At 36.8% G+C, this 19,557-nt stretch overlaps 1 protein-coding gene across 12 annotated transcripts in view; it reads right to left on the bottom strand.

The window, feature by feature from the left end:
• The window catches only part of DENND1A (DENN domain containing 1A), a 194,393-nt gene that overhangs the window by 46,740 nt on the left and 128,096 nt on the right, over positions 1–19,557 (bottom strand). The window lies entirely within an intron of this gene.

Genomic DNA, 19,557 nt, shown 5'->3' with positions numbered 1-19,557 from the left:
TGGAGGGTTTTTCATAGACATATTAAAGTGTATTTGGATTTTTCATCTGTTGAGAGTTTAGAATCAACATTAGATAGCAAAAAAACCTGAAAACATCCTCTTTAAAAAGTGTGTTATCATTTCATTTCTGAAAGCTTTTTATATGTTAGAAATCTGGCTTACCATTGAGTATGTAAAGTCCAGATAGCAGGGCCTCTAAAATGACTGCTCAAAACCCCATGCCACAGCATTACGTGAGAGCATTGTTTTTTCCCCACGAGCTTCTGAAGGAAGCCACAACGTGGCCACCTAACTGATCTTGCCATTGTAGCCAAACGGTGTAAGCACTTATATCAGTTTTTAATACAATTTATGAGGAAAGTGAAGAAGCTATTTGGTTTCAAATAATCATCCTATAATAATTTTTTCCTGACCTATGGTGAATTGGACCACCAGAATTACCAGGATGGTATATCATGTAACACACTCCTAATCCAGCAGTCAACACGTTGTCACAGATTGTTCTTAACTGGAGGAAAAAGATCCATCTCCACTGATTGCCTAAAAACATGTGCACAGGTTGGGTGCTGTTCCATGAGAGGAGTCACTCTTTTAGGGCAGTTCACCTTTTCCCGAGGCCAAAGAATTTCCATGATTTTGAAAAAGAAAGTAGACTCCTTATGTGACAACTACAGCATTTGTCCCATGACCAGAACAATGTGGAAAGAACCACGCTCTGCCAAGCAGAAGCTTCCTCTACTCTCCTGTACATCCAAGCGCAGTGACACCAGCTTCTCCCCATTCATTTCAGATACGTACTGCTCCTATAAGCGAGCGCGTGGCAGTTGACAGACTGCAGTATTATTAGAGTGTTAATACACTTCCTTCCCTAAAGTACTAATGATTGAGATTCTTCATTAGGCTGATTAGACCTTTTGACTTCTTAAGAGCCAAATCAGGCTCAACTGCTGCTGGATGACAGGAAAAACTTTTATCATCAAGGTCAAGCGTGAGCTTTTCAGCTTACAATGCATTAGTACCTTCCATCCTCCATGACCTCCACAAGGGTGAACACACTGTTGCTAACCCCCATCCACAGCTTCATTACAAAAAGACAAGGTGGACAATAAGACCATTTTCTTGACAGATTTCGTTAACTGCAAATTATGAAGCTAATCAGTCCTGCTTTTACTGACAAATGACATTATACGAGAGGGGACACACTAAGAATCACAGATGTTTTATGAAATCAATGGTCTTGCTCACATGTAAAACAATTACAATGACTTGTCCTAATAAACCCATCAACTCCTAAATTTGCTACCCCCAACAATTAGAATTTAGGCCTCGATTTATCAACACCTTAAATTTCCATTGTTTCCAACTATAACTGCATAATTGAAGCTAAGCTATGGCATTGCAAATGCTTTACATGATCGCACAACATGACCCAGTGAGGAAACTGATTTCATCTGCAATATTCGATAATACATATATATATATATATATATATATATATAAAGTTTGGATCCCAAAAGTATTATTATTTTTTTAAATACATAAGTTCACACATTTCAAAGAAATATTATCAGCAATCTTAAAACAAGAAAAGAAACTGTAAGATTAGGATTTCAGACTCCCAGACGCATTGAAAAAATAGGTGCCTTTGCAAATCTCCCTTTATATGAATATTTTATATTCATATGGCATAATGAAGTTCATCAGGGCAGTGCTGCTAGCTCATGACCCCTAAAAAGCTGAAAAGTTTCAGCCCACATCTGATCTGTTGCCAGCCCTATTTTTAAATTGGAATTCTGTTACATTCTAAAATAATGCTTAAAATCTATTTAAAGCAGCAAGTGAAAAATGAAAGAAGGCTAGGACTTATTTAAGTCTGTCCGACAGTTTCATGAAACCTGCTTTTACATATTTATAAAAGCCACAAAAGCCTGATTCTGATCAACTAAGCTGTAAAAAATTTCATGAACCCCCAAACTTTCAGCAAAACCACTTTTCCTCAGAAAGCAAAACTTTCTTTCAGAAGAAGTTACAGGAAGTCATGCAGATAGCTGCTGCCAGTGAGAGAAGTACCATATCTGAATTGTCTGATTTATAATACTGGCAGAGCGGCCAGCTATCTGGCTATGGCAATAACTCTCACAGTGAGTATAAAAGACTAAAAAAACATGGGACAGCAAAGACAGCACAGGTTAGAGGACTTGGAGGTGGGGACAAAGGCAAACACAAATGATACTTCTAGAAAGACACACTCATGATCAGGTAAGTCATGGGCATCTTGACACTCCTGACACTCGTACAACAGAACGGACACCCAAGTGTGCATCAGGACGACGGGGCTTTAGAGACACCATGTGACTGCTGGGGAAAATATGAACATAATGAAGACAAGGTTTAAATTAGGTCAACAGTGAGAGTCTCTTACACAAGCAATGATTTAAAAAAAACTCAATTCTAAAGGTAAAAAAACAAAATACTGAAGACTTTGTTTAGACAGCTCAAAAGTTATGCCTTGGAAGATACATGCAATCTCTTCTGCATTATCATGGTCAGCATGTGGTGCAGGGTAATGAATTTTGTGCTGCTGTATGCATGCCTTTAAACCATATAGGTGCTCTTTCAAAACCTCTCTAATAAATACACAACCCATTAGAGCTGCTCTGTAAACTAGCCATGAAATGAAAAAATGTGGGTGGAATTTAAAGGTGCAGAACAAGTTGACAATCTGACAGTCTACAAGCTGTAAGCCTAGTGTCAGTATACTGTGCAGTCAAACCCCAAACATACAGCAAGAACAACGATGTGTAAGAGATTCTTGTATCACTATTACTAACTAGATGTTGCAAATAACCACATCCTTTACTAAAATTGGTTGTGTGGCAAGTGACAAAGTAAAGCCTGTAGAGATATTCTAGGAATAATCATTCTTAATTCCATCCAGTATTATAATGAAACTAAGATACAAGAATGATGCCACTGATCTGGACATATATGTCAACGTCAGATGCAACAGCAACCAGAGGCAAGCAACTGCTCTGCAGACCTTTCAAGAATTGTGATTACAATGTCAAGGAAAGATTAGCTCATCACAGCTGAAGAAGGATGATCAGTCAGCCAGCAGGATTCCATAAAGAAAATCTGAAATTGGTGACAGACACCTGATAGGACACCGGCTCATTCTGCTTGCATTTGCAACGACAAATAACCTCCCGTAACTAGGACATCCGTTCAGCACAGGAAAGCTCTTTGCATCTGCCTCAGTCATAATGGAATCAAGAAAGCACAGATCAAACACTCTGCATTAAGCAAATGGTACCATAGCTTTATTAGCATTTCAAGATGCTGCTCAGGAACAAAGAAATCACGTGCTCAGAGATTTGACCACACTTCTTCTAAAGAAAAGTAAATTAAGAGTCTGTTCAAAAAGAGACCAGTTTACCAGGTCTGATAAATTAGGATTTCTAAGCATAATCATGAAAAGTATTTCAAAATCATGTATTTACCAATGCAGACTGAACTGTTCAAACACTTACTGTCTTTAAATGTAAATGCCCACTTCTATCACCAGTCCAATTTGTGGCTTTTTATCATGTTCCTCACTAGAGCACATAACCACTGGTAGAATACATCAAGAGTGAACATCTTTACTTTTTTTTTTTTAATAGTATTTACAGTATATATACTATAAATCTTATTAAAAGTATCTATAAAAAGCATCAAACAAAATGATACATTGACCTAAATTCTCAACCCTTGCAGTTGCTGGTGAGTTGGAATTTCTCTCTGACAGCTGTCAGTCTTCTGCTTGTGATCTGGTAACTCCTGTAATAATCTGTAATAATATCACTACAGGACAAATAAAAGGGAAATAATGACAGCAAGTCAATCAAATCACTGACACCAATCATAACACTTAATCATATTAACAACTCCTACAAAATGTCATATGTCAGAACTTTCCTTTTACCTATGCCGTAGATCATGGGTATATGCACCTACAGCAACAGCATTACCATTACAGCAGTTCGGGAGCTTTCTTTTATAAAACAACCCTCTGCAGACAACTCATGAGAGGCTGGGAGACAGACAAGTTCGGCAGTGCATGAAATAACAGTGTTCTTCCCCATGTTCCTAACTCGGACTGAAGTAAATAGCGACAAAAGTGTTTTGTTTTTTTTTTCCTGATTGTACTACAAAGAAGTAGAACTCACCTTGCACTAACACAAAGAAACAAGAAAAACTTGCAGGAACATAGAGGATTATTTTGTTTTTCTTTAATGCTTAGTTGACAAGAACAAACACCTCCTTTTGAAAAGCAGCAGTGATCTAGTTTTCACATGTAGATTTGACCTCATAAGTATTTTCAAAATTCTCATGTAATTCCCTTTACAAAACTAGGTACCAACTGGAGCTCTGAGACAGAGTGCAGAAAAAAGCAGACTCATATCAACAAATACATTCTTGGCAAAACTCAAATAAGAGTAAAGCATCCGCAGGAAGGACATAAATGTTATATCCCACAACCACTGAAGACATCATTATTATTTACCAGCAGGTTGCCAACTAGGATAAAGCACGTTTAAACACACAATTCAATTTCAAATGTAAAAATATAATATGCAGATATTAAATCTTCATCAAAATCTCATTTAACACTATAATTTAGAACTCTGTGGCCAAGAGTGCTTATGGTCTTGCTAAAATTATTACAGCATTATCATCATGCAGTGCATTATTAAGCTGTAATCAATTCTACAGCACCAGAATACCTTCAGATCTGAAAATGTTAGGTGTATTAAAATTACTATGAAACCTTTATATAAAGAATACAAAATAAGATTTATTTGTATTACAATGTTGTAAGAAAAACAATTCAGATACTGACAGATGCAGAAGTTCAATGACAACCCTTTATATGTTACTTCAGCCCGTAACTTCCAACACCATTAAGGGATCTGACACATTTTGAACTAAAACCAACCTTAAATAAAAGATAAAACTAACAAAATGTGTCATTGGAAAAAAAAAATAAATCACAGCAACATCCTGCTTCTCCTTTTGACCCTTTTTAATTTATTAAGATAACTGGCATTTCATCTTAGATGGAGAACTATGACACATACTTCTATTCACAAATTACAAAACGACTTTCCTGTAACAGAGCAAGCTATTTTCCAAAATGTTTATATAGGCTTGCCTCCTCTGATTTCTGAATCCCCTACACCAGCCAGCCATTCTCTCTCCCCAAGCAACAAATACAGCCTCATGCCTCCAGAACTCAAGCAACAAACCTGAAAGACAAAGCGCAAAGATGCCAGCAATAAAACATTTAGTGCTGGGGGGTGGGGAGAAGGGTGGGGGGAGAATCACCATTTCACAGATCAAGAATAAAGGCAAGAAAATAATAAGTAACTTGTATGTGGTCACAAAAGTCTCTGGCAGAGGCAACGAAAAGAACCGAAATTTCTTTAATCCCTGTTCAGTACCTTAAATACAAGGCTATTCTTCCTCTTCCTACTTGATATTGTGTCAATGCATGAGTGTAGGTGTTGAAAGACTAACAAAAGAAAAGTAATAGTATGGTATTACGAGCTGAGAAACCTAATCTTTATCAGATACAGCAAATCTCTATGATGCTGCCTGCACCAGGAACTCTCTCTTTGTCCTGAATACGCTTTAAATTACTGGTATAATGTGTACTGTATATTGTTCCACTCTTATATTTATTCCACAAAAACCCCTGTGGCCTGCATGCGATTTTATCATTAGCTGGCAAGGTAATTTCAGGGCCTAGTTCTGCAATCACTCCATGAGCAGTACTCCCATTGAAGCTTGAAGCTAGTATGTTCTGCATGCAAAGCGGCTACCAATTCAGATTCCCTATAATAAAAAAGCCTTTTGCTATTTTAACTATTGCAGAACATTAGTGACAATACAAAAAAGGAGAAAAATTACAGAGCAACTCTTTACATGAGTTATTTTATACTATGACAAAATATAGAAGTCAGTCTACACAAAGTCACAGTTTACAGAGTCTACTACTACACAAAGTATTTCCCATGAGATACACGATGAGCTTTTTTTTCCCTTTGTTTCATTTATTAAAATTCAATAGGATACAAAATATATCATTAAAAAAAAAGAAATCTCTGCACAGATAATAAATAACTGATCATGGTTAAGACATGTTCAGTATACCTAGAGGTCACAAATGATAGTATTTTGATTTATTAGATAAACACAAAAAGCCAAAACTCATCCAAAACAGTAAAGTTTCCAGGATTCACCCACTAAAAAATGTTGAAAGTATGTTTTTGCGCACTTTCCATTTGGCTGCTTTGTACGATGATCCCCAAAACCACATTGAACCAAATTGCTCTTCTGAAGACAGAAATACCCTAATATGCAGCTAATATAGATGCAGAAGTAGAATAAAAACTAACCTCAGTAATGCAGCATAAAAGAGAAGCTTTAGTCGTAAAGACAGGCCAAGCAAATCCTGCTCTCTCAGCTCAGTAACAACAAAACCACCTCTCTATAAGTACAATGGATATAATGGAATTGAATTTTAATTTTTCATTGAGTTAGCGAGATCTAGTCTCTGGTAGATATACTAATGCACAAGATATAAGATAACATGACACGTTATGTCACCTCCTTCATATAGCATCTGGCAAAGTAAATGCTATTACTGTAACAGACCTCGCTGAGGTTTGATTTGTCATCATGGTATGCCACTTGATAATTTGGTGTGGAAACCTCAACTATTGCCATGAAAAAACACAGCTAGAAAAGGAATTTGTCATGTCCCCCAAGACGGGGTAATCAAAGGTACCGGATTAGGAATGTAGGAAAAAGGTTTCATTCCTTTCAGTTCTAATCATTTAATGGTCTCTGGAGAAATCGAAGCGGTCAATGATTAACACATAAATTAATCCACATGTATGCTTGCTATGTTGCTTATCATATATGTGGGATTATAAATCGGTAACTTATGTCATTAGACTCTTAAAGATGCAATAGCATCTCTTCTTGGGAACAAGTGGAACTTAGGCCCTGCCAGACCACTGCAGGATCCTTAAAGTATCAGTCTATTTTATGTCCACACAAAAAAGGCCTGGAAAGAACTAAGGCAACCAATCCACAGCAGCTCAAGATGCTTCTCTTCACAGGTGGAAAGAGCAAAGCGTTCTCTTTTAAAGTGAATGAGAACTCTTTATTTTCATTTTACCATTTATTTACTCTTGGTTTGTCACAGTGAGGCTCTGCCTTTACCATGTGAGAAGGCAAGAGAGAATTAGAGAAAAAGCCACACTAGTACAATCACAAAAGGTGTGCTGCTTTTCCGTTACTTGTAACAGGGCTCCTCTATCATTTGTACTAAATGAAGCCCTTTCCCCCGAATAACAAAAGGTTGAAAATCCTGCCAGATTAGAAAGTTCCATTTTTGGTAAGTTAGAATTGATTTTGTTTCCTTGGGCTCTCCTCTCCATCCCACTTCCTGCAGTTTTTATTCAAATGCTTTGAAAATTAAAAACAAAACAAAACAGCCTCCAAGACAGAGTAGCGTGTAATGCCAACATTGACTGCAAGACAGGGAAGATGTCTCAGCCCTCCAATTGTTTCCTGATAGTCATAAAAAGAAAGTTGCATCCAGTGTGAGGATGACAAAAGCAGATTTTTCCTTTCACCACTCCCCCCCGAGGTTTTCCTCAATCCATGATGAAGCAACCAAGGGGAATTTGTTCTGCGTAACTGCAAACCTACAGCTTGTGCAGCGCAGCCCAGCTTTGCAGCAAGTGTCATTATTTAGCGTTTGGCCACGAATCCTCCCGACTCCCATTATATTAGCTACGCATTTTTGACATGGAAACCATGCACAATTTCTGAAGTCTTTTGTGAAGGGAAAAATGCCATCTAATTAGACCACATGTGCAGAGAAGCATCTGGCTCGGAGCACAGCAGCTTACGCAGTTCCTTGAGTTGTCGTGGAGACAGCCGCATGACCGCTCGGAGCTGGAACTCGGGGGCACAGCTCCAGATGCACTTCTAACGTGTTCTGACAGAGAGCAGATGGGCAGCTATTTCCTGGGCCAAAACCGCCAACTTCGCTCCCCTCCAGACCCACATGGCCTCAATGATAATTTTGGTTTTGTAAAAGTCCTTCTCACCTGCCCTGGAACCTCAGGCTTTCTCACCTAGGAAACAGGACTAAGCCTGCCAGGGATTCCACCAGAAGGCTCCACAAACTTCAGTCCCATTCATATAACAGTTATAAGAACTAGCAACTGATGAAACATTACCCAAATATTTGTATTTTGCATATAATCATTCATTGCAATGTTTTATTTTGCATTCAATTCAAATTGCATTCATGAAAAGAAGCCCATGAATTTCTGCAGCTCATGCACTACACAACACGCCTGGCTGGGGAGGCCTGATGCTATTTTCATTACTAACAAAGTAAAACAAATTTTATCCACATGCTCATAAGAAGAGCTAATAATAGCATCCATTATCGTGGTGACCTCACAGCTCTAAGACCCTATTTTCAGTTTCTTAATAGTCTTTCAACTGTATGAATTTATGCTTCATGTTCCAGATTCCTTTTTAACCTTAACGATTTAGTTCAAATTATCTCAGCACTCTGCTAGGATTACCTTCTAGGCAAAGGCAGTTGACTAAAACATCACGGTCTCTCAACTGAAAAGCTCTGCCACTCCAGGCCAGCACTGGGAAGGCACACTATCTTCTATTCGCTTTAGAAAACGAATTTCTAGGAAAAAAATTCCTTGGCTCAAACTCCCTCAGAAAGAACCGCAAGTTGTTACTACAGCTGCCTGCAGACTCTGCGCATCCTAAAGCATGAGATTTTCTCTGCAATTGCTTCATCTGCTGAACGGCTGCTGCAATGACAGGCCAGAAGCCGAGAAAGCCACGACAATGAGCATGGAACAGCAGTAAAACACTCACCGCCTGCCCGTCCCAGCTTCACAGGAGCTGAACACTGCGCAGGCCTGGACGAAACTCTTTCCTGGTGCCACCAAGTATCTACGTGATGGATGCTAGACATTTTCACAGCAGGCGTTTCCTGCTGAAAATCCAGGAAAGCTGGCTACTAAGGAAAAAGTTACCAACTAGCCAAAGTATTTGCACTGAGAAATTAGCATTTTGAACTTCCCCTATTAAAACCTAGAATCAAGTGCCAACTTGAGCTGCCCTTTGAGCACCTAATAAACATAGATGCAAATTTGCTCTACATGGGTGTAACTGCTTTGACCCAAATGCACACATAACAAAATATTACATAGCTATTTTAGCATTAAAAAAAAAAAAACACAAAAAAAAACCACAAAAAAACCACAAAGGTATTAAATTTTAAGAATGTAAACACTACAACTTAGCAGACATTTACCAATAATTGCTATACCTACGAGTCACACCAGAACACTTCATTAGCACATAAAAGTCACTGTCTGCTAAACCAATCGATTTGTGTATGTGTTTTTTTTCCCCCATGCTTTAATTTTAGCATTGTAAAATTAGATTCCTCCACCTGCAAAAGTTGAACATCTACAGAATGAAAGTTGCTTAACAGTGTTCTTAGCTCTGGTAACACAGGATCTGACATTCAACAGCAATTCAAACTCATTTTCAGGGTTCAACAAAATACTCAAGAACTTCTAAAAAACATTTGTGTCACGTACACTGTCCCCCCCCAAATACTCACAATATGCCCCACTTTATCAAGTATAAAATCTTTGAGTGCTTAGATTTACACTGTACATAAACATTTTCAAAGCTTAAAAACAATTCCTGTGGTGCTAAAGAGTTAATACTTTGTAGCATGGTCACTGTAAACAAGCACAATTTCAGCTAAGCAATATTGCTGTCAGAGACACAAGGCTTTGCAGGTGTGGGCAATAATTAAAGGTTTCAGCACATCTACCTGGGTGAGGTATTTTTGCCTACTATTCCAAGGAGAAAGCCCTCTCTGCGGAGAGCAGAAGAGCTCATTAATGAGGCTAATTAGGTGTAAAGGGGGTAGAGTCTGGCATCAGCTGCAGCTTATAGTAGCTAATCATTAAGCTCTGTAATCTCTACCCCAGAACAGCAGATGATCATGTTCCTAGGTGACTGATGTTGCTAAGAAAATTTTCAGCACCTGAGTACCTGACCAAATACTTTTTGGTGATGCTAAAAACTCCCTTAACCCTCTGCATGCCAGACAGTGGACTCAACATCATTTCTTCACACAGCAGGATTCTAACAATACATATCCAAAGGGATCTGAACTTTACTTGAGGTCTCCAATGCAATTCATCTCAGAATTAAAAGAAGCAATGACATCAACGGTGTATGGAAAGAACACCAGTAAGTAATGGTTGGTGGAGAAATGTGCAAGAAGAATACAGCTAAGAGCAATAATGCTTGAAAAAGAGTGACCACACAAACCTCCTAAAGGTTTGCGAGTTCTCCCTGTAATTTCTTTGCACAAAGCAGTGAAGATAATTACAATACCACAGGGATGAAAACCTTGTTAATAAATATGTAAAATAAGGATTTCGTTGTACTCATCTAATTTGAAATGAGAAAAAGGACATAATTTCCATGGAGAGAGAATACATGAAAGCAGAGCTCAATCTGGAATTTGTTTTGTAAAATGAGTTGCAAGGATAGCAAACTATTCCAGCACCTCAACAAGAATGTTTGAGTTGATCAGGCAGACCAGGCTCCTTACCAGGAGCCTATCGCTCTCCTTTTTTCTACTGTTGAAGCAGCCTTCAAAAATTCAAGATTTTTAGATTCAATTCAAATTCAACAAAAAATTAGTATCTTTAATAGCAATTATTTTACTGCCATTGTTTGTAGAAGGTATTTTTTTTAGTTCCTGGTATCCACATGATTTCCACTCCTAGAATTTGCAGGGAAAATTGCAGTAGTTTACATTAATTTACAAATAAAAACATTCTATTAAATTGCGTATGCCTGAGTCCTGTTTATTGGGAATCTCTATGGCAGAGTACCTCCATCTAGTCTCCTTATGAAACTGATAGATTGAAAGCGTCAACAAGAAAAGATTTTACAAGCTGTTGTTCTTTATAATTTTGGTATTGTTGCTGATTTTACATTTAAATAAAAAAACTACTTAGAATCTTTCCATCTATAGTAGATAGGGACGAATATTTTTGCTAATATAATATTTGCTACACTATTTAATGTTACAGAAATATATTGTATTACTGCATGCAATGGTAACCAAAAGACTACGCTGCTTTGCTAGTGCATTGTACTCAGTATTCTGGAATGCTTCAGGCCTCCCAATCACAGCATCCCTCCAAAACCACTGGCTCCCTCACAACTTATTATCAGCTGCTTGTACCGTGCACAGAAAGTGTTAGCATCAAGAAGTATGTGTAAAGGGATAAGAACCAGCTCTAGACAGACATTCAATGTATTGTGTGCGTTTGGGTATCCACCTAAATGCTATCAATAACTTGTGCACCTTCCCATCTTTGCTATGACAGGACTCAAGTTGCCAGTATCATGGCTGGATGTACCAGACACAGAGAAACTTAAAATACTTATTAACAACAGAAAACCCACAAGCAGGAAGAAAATTTTTAGGAATCCTCCTTGAGGAGGATCTGGAAACATTCATAAATGAAATAAAGTAGTCATGCTACACATCGTAACAATACCCCTTAAATCACCTAGGTCACTAACAATGCATTGTGCCCAAATATCTGTATTACATGTTGTCATGCCTATTGCATTTATTGATTGCACTTTGATAACTCACCTCTGCAAGTCCCTGAATTATTCATGACAGAAAACCACACCAAGATCTGAAACATATTAGTTATAACTCTTGGGTTATCATTAAAAGCTGTACCTTTTGAAGAATGCATTTTCATATTGACCAGGAAACTAAGCTTCAATTTTGTATAGGTCACCAGATTGCAGAGTGATTAAACCAGCGCATTTGGCTGATCCTTATCGTCAATGGAATGCAAAAAAAAAAAAAAACAACTCAGTTTCCTCTGTTTTTGTTCACTAACTGAAATGGTTAAGAAATAAAAAGAAAAACATTTTGTAAAACCAGAGAGATGAGCGAGTACCACTGAGGTCATAATGGCTGGAATGTATTTAATACAAACTCCCCTGTCTCCATATTACCTGTGGATATTACCTTCGAGCTGCACAGATTAAATTACACGAGCTGCTCATGGCTCTCATTATAATCAGGGTATGGTTGAACACACCAAGACAGCTGACACTGGTAATCCAAGACTCCTCTTAGCACATAGAGAAAAGATCTCCAATAATAAGTAGCACTGTCTCTTACAACAATACAGAAATCAATTGAATGGGATGATAAAAACTCTTTGTAGTCTGCACCATACTATTTTTAATAATTCTGCAGATGCAGCATAAAGACAAAAATACCTTGTGTAATACAGATTTTTACAAAAGCCTTGAGATAAGCCCATTCCCCAGCACTGAAGGCACTGTGGCTTTAGCTTCTACTCTAGAATGACATGTATACAAGAAGAGATGGGCACATAAGGTACTCAACACAGTTTCTTAAACAGAAAGATGATTTGGAAACAAAACCACTAACAAAACAGTGGTTCACTCAGTGCCTGAAATAGAGATGGGATGGGAGAGCCTTGTCCGCTCAGGGCCTGAAACAAGTTCTTGCCTTTTCTTTCTCACTTTATGACAAGTTGTGTAATTCTCTAGCAACACCATTTCTAGTGGCTGATACCCAAATTTAGGATAAAGAAAAAAAAAAACAACAAAAAACAACAAATGAAAGATGAGTACAAAACCACAGTTTCATAACAGAAGGGCCGTAACTGATCACATGAAAAGGCCTGGTGTTCTGTCTCCAAAGTAGCCAAAGCAGATGCTTTGGAAAGACCAGGAAGGTGGAAAGCCTGAATGTTATTTCTCCCCTCTATCCGAGGGATCTTCATCTGAAGAAATTCAGTTAGTCTGCTGTCGCTCATATATTAAATAAACCTGAACGAAGGCTTCTTTCAAGTCTCTCTCCAGTCTCCCCCCATGACCAATAGAAAGTTCCTCAGTATCATCCAATAGGCTTTACCCAGCAGGTTTATTACCTATTGTACAAAGAATAGCCCCTTGTTTGTTTCAAATCTGTCCTGTTACAAACCTTACTGGATTGCCCCTTTTTTATTTTTTATTTATTTTATTTTTTTGATTTTGTTTCTGTTTTTATAGTGGAATGAGAACAATGAGAAGTCACTCCCTACCGACCTCCTTCAAATTGTCTGGGAGACCTCTTCCTGCAAAACACTCTACAAGATTGTCTGGCACGCGTAGTATCTTCCAATATTCAAACAACCAGATTAGACATGTTATGGGAAAAATGTGCAAAAATGCTGTCTGTAAGCAAAAGGTAGGTATGTTTAGCTACCAGGATAAGTATGTGCAGGTGTCAGAATTAAAGAGAGGAAGAGCACAATGTAACTATATTGTATTTTCATCAGTGATGATAAACTTTGTTTCCCCAAGGTCTAACTCACCACCACAACTATGTATGTCCCAAGCTTGGTCTCTAGAGACATGAAAAAACATACAGAGGAGGGATTCCAAAATTTGACACTATTTCTGCATTGTTTTAATGTTCCTGACAAGTGCTCCATTGTTTCTTAGCCATGTACACACTTCATTTCAGTAATTAGCTGTCAGAGAGGGCCCAACAGCAACTTAGCATTGTCTGCTCAAATCATATTAATGAAATGCAATCCACTCAAATGTCCTGAATGCATATCTGTAATTGCATTAAATAGAGAGGCTGGGGACATCAGCAAACTTCAACTTCTGAACATGGCATTACAATCAAGCACGTTAATCCGTTATTTCCTAGGGATTTGACAACCAACTAATACTGCAGAGCTTCCCGTGCAATAATAAAGACTCATGTTCCAACATTACTTTGGTTTTTTTAAACCATAAAAAGTGACTTTTTAGACTCTAGGATATCAAAGTAAAAGCTGTGCATAATATTTGTGAATGCAACATCCTTAAAGGCAGGAAAAAAAAACTGCAGGTTGCAGCATCATGGAAGTAGTTTCTGTGTTTAGAAATTCAGCATCTGCACATTAAAACTAAACGTAGGATACTCAGGATACACTAAGCATATTAAAAATTAAGTAACACCCAAGATCCTTATCAAATACATAGGCTTTTAATGTTTCCTATATGACTATTATGATCAGTGTCCCCACAGAATACAAAATGCAATTCATTTCTTCTCTTTGCAAACTGACACTTGCCAGTCAAATCATTGTATCATTTTCTGTTTCATGCCCTTCATCACCAAAGACTTTTCCAAAAAAAACAGTTTTGGACAAGATGAAAAATAAGACACAAGAAAAACATTTAGGGGAAGTGTCCTGTGGGTATAAATAGATTCTGGAAAACTTTCATGTCAGTTATGACTGCAAAATTGCAATTCAAGTTTAATTAAAATTGAGCACAATAAGCTATGGCGAGATAACGGATGGGAAATGTAGCTTTAGGGCAGAGTTACAGTGCCTAAAACCCTGGCTAGTAGTGATGCTTTTGTTTTGGTTCTGTTTGGCAACTATTCTCAAGATTTCTGAAACATCTTAATTATAACAATTCACAGAAATTCACAGAAGAGAACAGTGCTGCATTTGAGTTAACTCAAGATCTGCAACATATGTCAAATAGATGAGATACTCAGTGCTGCAATAGGATCTAGTCTTTAATTTCACTCATGTTCATACCCATCTGTAAAAAAATTAATATCTTTCCTCACACATGTAGAAATTCTTTGAATACCATTTCTCTCCATAGTTGAAGGTAGCAATCAAATCCTGTGTCACACAGACCTCCTGAAGCCTCCGGAACAACTTTGACTCAAGGAAATCTACACTCCTTATCAGAAAGAGCTTCTTTGCTCACACTGGAAACTCTTCTAAGAAAGCTGGAATGCAATTTAGTCAAGATGTAAAGGAGAACGCATGATTAAGTGACATTTAGAAGAGAATACATACTGCAAACATTCGCCTAAAATCCCCAAATGAGGAGAGATGAGACATATATATGTTTTTAAAATTTTGATTACCAAGTCCTCCCTACTAAATGGAAAGCTATTACTTCAAAACAAAACATAGCTCTAGTTTTAATAGATATTTTTGTGGAAAACACTTACATGCATGTTACAACTAAAAATTTACCTTAAGCATGAACTTCGTTGCTTAGGTTCGGCTTCTGTAAGAACTAATTTAAAAGAACCCAACGCTTTCTGAATGATGCTGGTTAGGTGCTTTTAATTACAGTGAATACACTGCAAAAGTATCACCAACACAGAAAAAAAAAAGCATTACTTGCTATCACTCCATGGAAACTAACTCTACTCACAAGATTCTATTGCAAGAGACAATACAGACATTTATTTATTATTTTTTAGGCAAGTAAGTAAGGCAATGACAGCATTCCTATTCTTTGTCTGCCTTCAAGTGCTGAGTATAAAATGGATGTATATGTGAGAAGAAAGCATCTTAGATAAGAATGTTCTTTATATTTCATATGCTTTTAGTGGAGAATTTTGTTGACAAATGAACTTTACCTATACAAGTACAGGCAGATCCTTTAAGGAAGGCAAATTAATCACATTTGTAATCCTTACAAATTGCTTTCATTTTCACCATTAATCCTCTCTAAGAACAAACGCTCTAGAGATACAGATTTTAACTAGTGCTTTGAGAGCTTCACCAAAAATAATTATTTGATACATCTTTGATTTTCACTGAACAGCAGGACTAAGCAATGTTCGTATAGCATTTAGAGTGCATTCAGAGCAAAGACATGCCACCTTCATTTCATTTTAAGAATCTAGTAATGCTTAATGCTAAATAGGATGCTTCAAGAGAGCAATGTCAGTAATAAGTTTTATTAGTTTAGAACGAACAACGTATATGTATGTATACAGAAAACTGGCATATGATTCTCACACAAGATTTACTATGAAATTTCTTATTTTATAAATCACAAAACCAAATACTACACCAGAAATTATTCAAAAGAGAGCTACATTAGGGACATAAAAGTAACCTTTAAGGAGTTAAATTGTCCTCAACTACAAGTCAAGTTGAAACTTATTTAATTAGGTTCTGTATTTGAAAAAATGAAATAAATTCTTTCATTAACTAAACCAAACTCCCTTAAAGGCAACAATATGTTCCCTCTCTGTCAGGACAGAGCGCAATGAAATCTTTATTTTAATTGGGGTTAGCTACGGGGCCATTTGGCTTCAGATGCTTTGTTTATCAGCCCTAAGCTTTACAGCTTAGCCAGTACTTGAAATATTTTACTACAGAATGATTTCATTAAAAAAAAAAAAAAAAAACAACAAAAAAAAACCCTCTTCCAAGTAGTTTTATATAGAGATCATTTTAAATGTGCATTTCAAAACTTGGAAGTCCAAGCCAAATGTATCTCGAAAGAAAAACACTGATTTCCTTTGGCATTATTGTGATGCAGGTCTCCCTTACAAACGCCTGTTTTAATGGTATCTGCATCGTGCCCTTCCCTAAGCAACCCAGCGAAGATGCAGCTGTAGAACAATGGATCTCTCCATGGCGATGACTACAGTGAGGCAACCAAACACACCTAATTTTTGTCCTTTGTCACAACCACACTTTTTTTGTTGTAGACAATGTTTCAGAACCCCTAGCATTGTGCAGATTTACATTTCATACCTAACCAGGGCTGCATGAAATGAGGAAGACCTTCTGCATGCGTAAGAACTCAGACAAACCTCTTGTAAAAATAAAAAACATGCTTTATATAAAACTCACTTAAGTGAACAGCTTACATTCCTTTTTTTGTACATCTTTGAACTTCTAATGTGAAGACCCTGTGATCTGAAAAGCTTTGAGTTGATCATGCTTATTTTAATTCAGTTTTAAAACAAAGAAAATGAATTCTTATTAAGTAGGTGACACCTCTTCTCTGTATTAAACCAATTTACAAATACTATTCAACTTCAGTAACATAGTTACTGAAAATATTCCAGAAAACAGTTATCACAAGAATGGACAGTGAATAGGAACTCCACAAAAGCATACACTAGTTCGTTTCAAACTGCAGCTAAAAATCAACGAAATAATCCTGTTTTATTGTGAGCGTCAAGCATAGACTGAATTTTGGATTTACTTCTGAAACCTCCAAGCCTTAGTGTTTCTAAAAATAAAAATCTCCAAACCTAATTTCCGCATATGAAATACAGTATTACGATATTTTCATATTCTCTTCTTCTATCACTAAAATTTGATCTGTCAAAGACAGACTTTCTCTTTTTCAGAATTTTAAGAATTGTTTCATATAATTCCTAGCTGTTTTTCAGCATATTGCTGCTACATTGCTAATAGCTATATACTTGTTTTATACTAGACCAAGCTACATAAATTAAGAAATAAACACTATGCCAATACTATTTTACTAAGTCCAGTTTAAGAATTTTTTTTCTCGATTTTTAAAACAAACTTACTGTCTTACTTTTGTTCTCAGCAATAAAAGTATTGCTGCCAAATCTGACAGAATAAAGTTTAACTTAAACAAGGCACTGATTTATGTGCTTCATGTTTATGCTACCTTAAACCTTATTATTTGTAGGTATATATATATTTATATTTAGTGTTGACAGCCATACATTTTTCTCTAGATAGCTTTTTGCATATCTTCTCTGTACTGTTCCCATGTGAGAACTGTAATGAAATGAGCTGCTTCTGCAACTTCTCAGCAGGTATTTTGATTTCAGACTAATCACAGTTTTCTCTACAATCTTTATACAATTTATGTCCTGATCATCTAACAAATAAGTAAAAGACTTAAATTGACATCAATATGTATAGTTTTCTCTAACAATGCAAACTAATTGTATATCTCTAAACGAGAAAAATGTTTATTCAAAAAAATAAATAAATCTAGTGAATATACCAACTATTGAGTTCAAAGCAAAAACACCACATGTGTCTAAATAAATATCAAGGAAGTGTCAGAGGTAAATGAGGAGAGACCAGGTGAAATGTGTGTGATGTGTTAATTGTATTCAAAAAAATAATAGAGGCAAGACAGAGAAGCTGAACTTCCAATTATCATAATGGTATCTACTTCACAACACATTTTCAAACTTAAAAGAGACATTTTAAACCATAGGAATTCTGAGTAGAATACCTCCAGCTGTGTTCTGCATAAATCTTGTACACTGTACATACACGGTTTATTTAAATACCAAGTAAAGTTATGACTTACAAAATGCATATTTCAGTCACAACAGAATATCTGTCATTGCCAAAAGTTAGTCATCATTCAATGAAAGGAACAGAAAACAACAAATTAAATTAGAAAAAGATATGAAAAGAAGGAACTTTTTTATTCGATGTGTTACTAGACTGAAGTTGTTTGTTCTTTAAAGAACAACACATTTATCATCCCTCTGCAGGGTTTATATTTTAGATATAGAACGAAGAAGAAAAAAGGTGGTGGTCTCATTGCTGAAATTATTTTTGCCTATATAACATTCTGGTCATGAGCCAGAATTTATCTTTTACTAATGCTCTGTCCATACCAAAATCAGTGTATTTGGAAAAAAAGCTGCCTAATTGTCCGATGATATACACAAGACAAAGCAAACAAGGGGCTTAGTCCCGTTCCATATTCTCCCCTCAGAAGCCCCACGCAAGTAATGAGGACAAGGTGAACACCCAGACTGCAGTACCCCCGTCCCTCCCCAGGACTGCAGAGTCGAGGTGACAGCATGCACACTACTGAAGCTTCCTTCACATGTGATTTTGCTAAGCCCCAGGGCAGTATCAGAATACCTCAGTGTGATGCTGAAGAAAAGTACCTCTGAATGAGAGCAGGTCTCCTATGCTGTCTGTCACAGCAATCAATCACACTGAACTGTCAATTATGCCAGGCATACAAATGTCTCATTCTGTCTTTAAGCCTGTAACTTTTTAGGCTTTAACAGAATGAGCTCTACCACTTATCTATGCAAATCATTACAAATAATGTTGATTTACTGCCTTTCCCTTTATTTAAATATCCCTTTTTGTACTAGAAGCTTATGTTCCAAATCATACACAATCTGTAATGTGCATGGTGAAAGCCCAGAGCAGCCTTTTTCTGTTATTAAGCTCTATTAGTTTGTTCCTAACCTGATTAAATATTCTAATCTTTATCATTATTCCATCAAGTTTGCCTGCTACTGAAGTCTACTTCAGAAATCTAAAACCCCAAACCTCTTCTACCATCCTCTTTCATGGGCTACTTTCTGTTGAAATTTATAGCTGCTCACACTAGTGAGATTGTAGATTTTCACCTGCCTGAATGGTCTTTTGTTGTTTGTTTTTGTTTTTCTAATACAAAATGGAACTTATTCATAGGTCATTTAAAAAACACACACTCACCGAGTGCCTTACACAGAAGACGAATTCAATGGTCCTGTTATTTTATCCTTGGTGTTTGTTTACTTCATTGTTCTACTCTAAG

This window comes from Anser cygnoides, chromosome 20 (genome assembly GCF_040182565.1).
Source record: "Anser cygnoides isolate HZ-2024a breed goose chromosome 20, Taihu_goose_T2T_genome, whole genome shotgun sequence".
Taxonomy (NCBI): Eukaryota; Metazoa; Chordata; class Aves; order Anseriformes; family Anatidae; genus Anser; species Anser cygnoides.
Note: the sequence above shows the minus strand (reverse complement) of the source record. Positions and strands in the feature narration are given on the sequence as shown.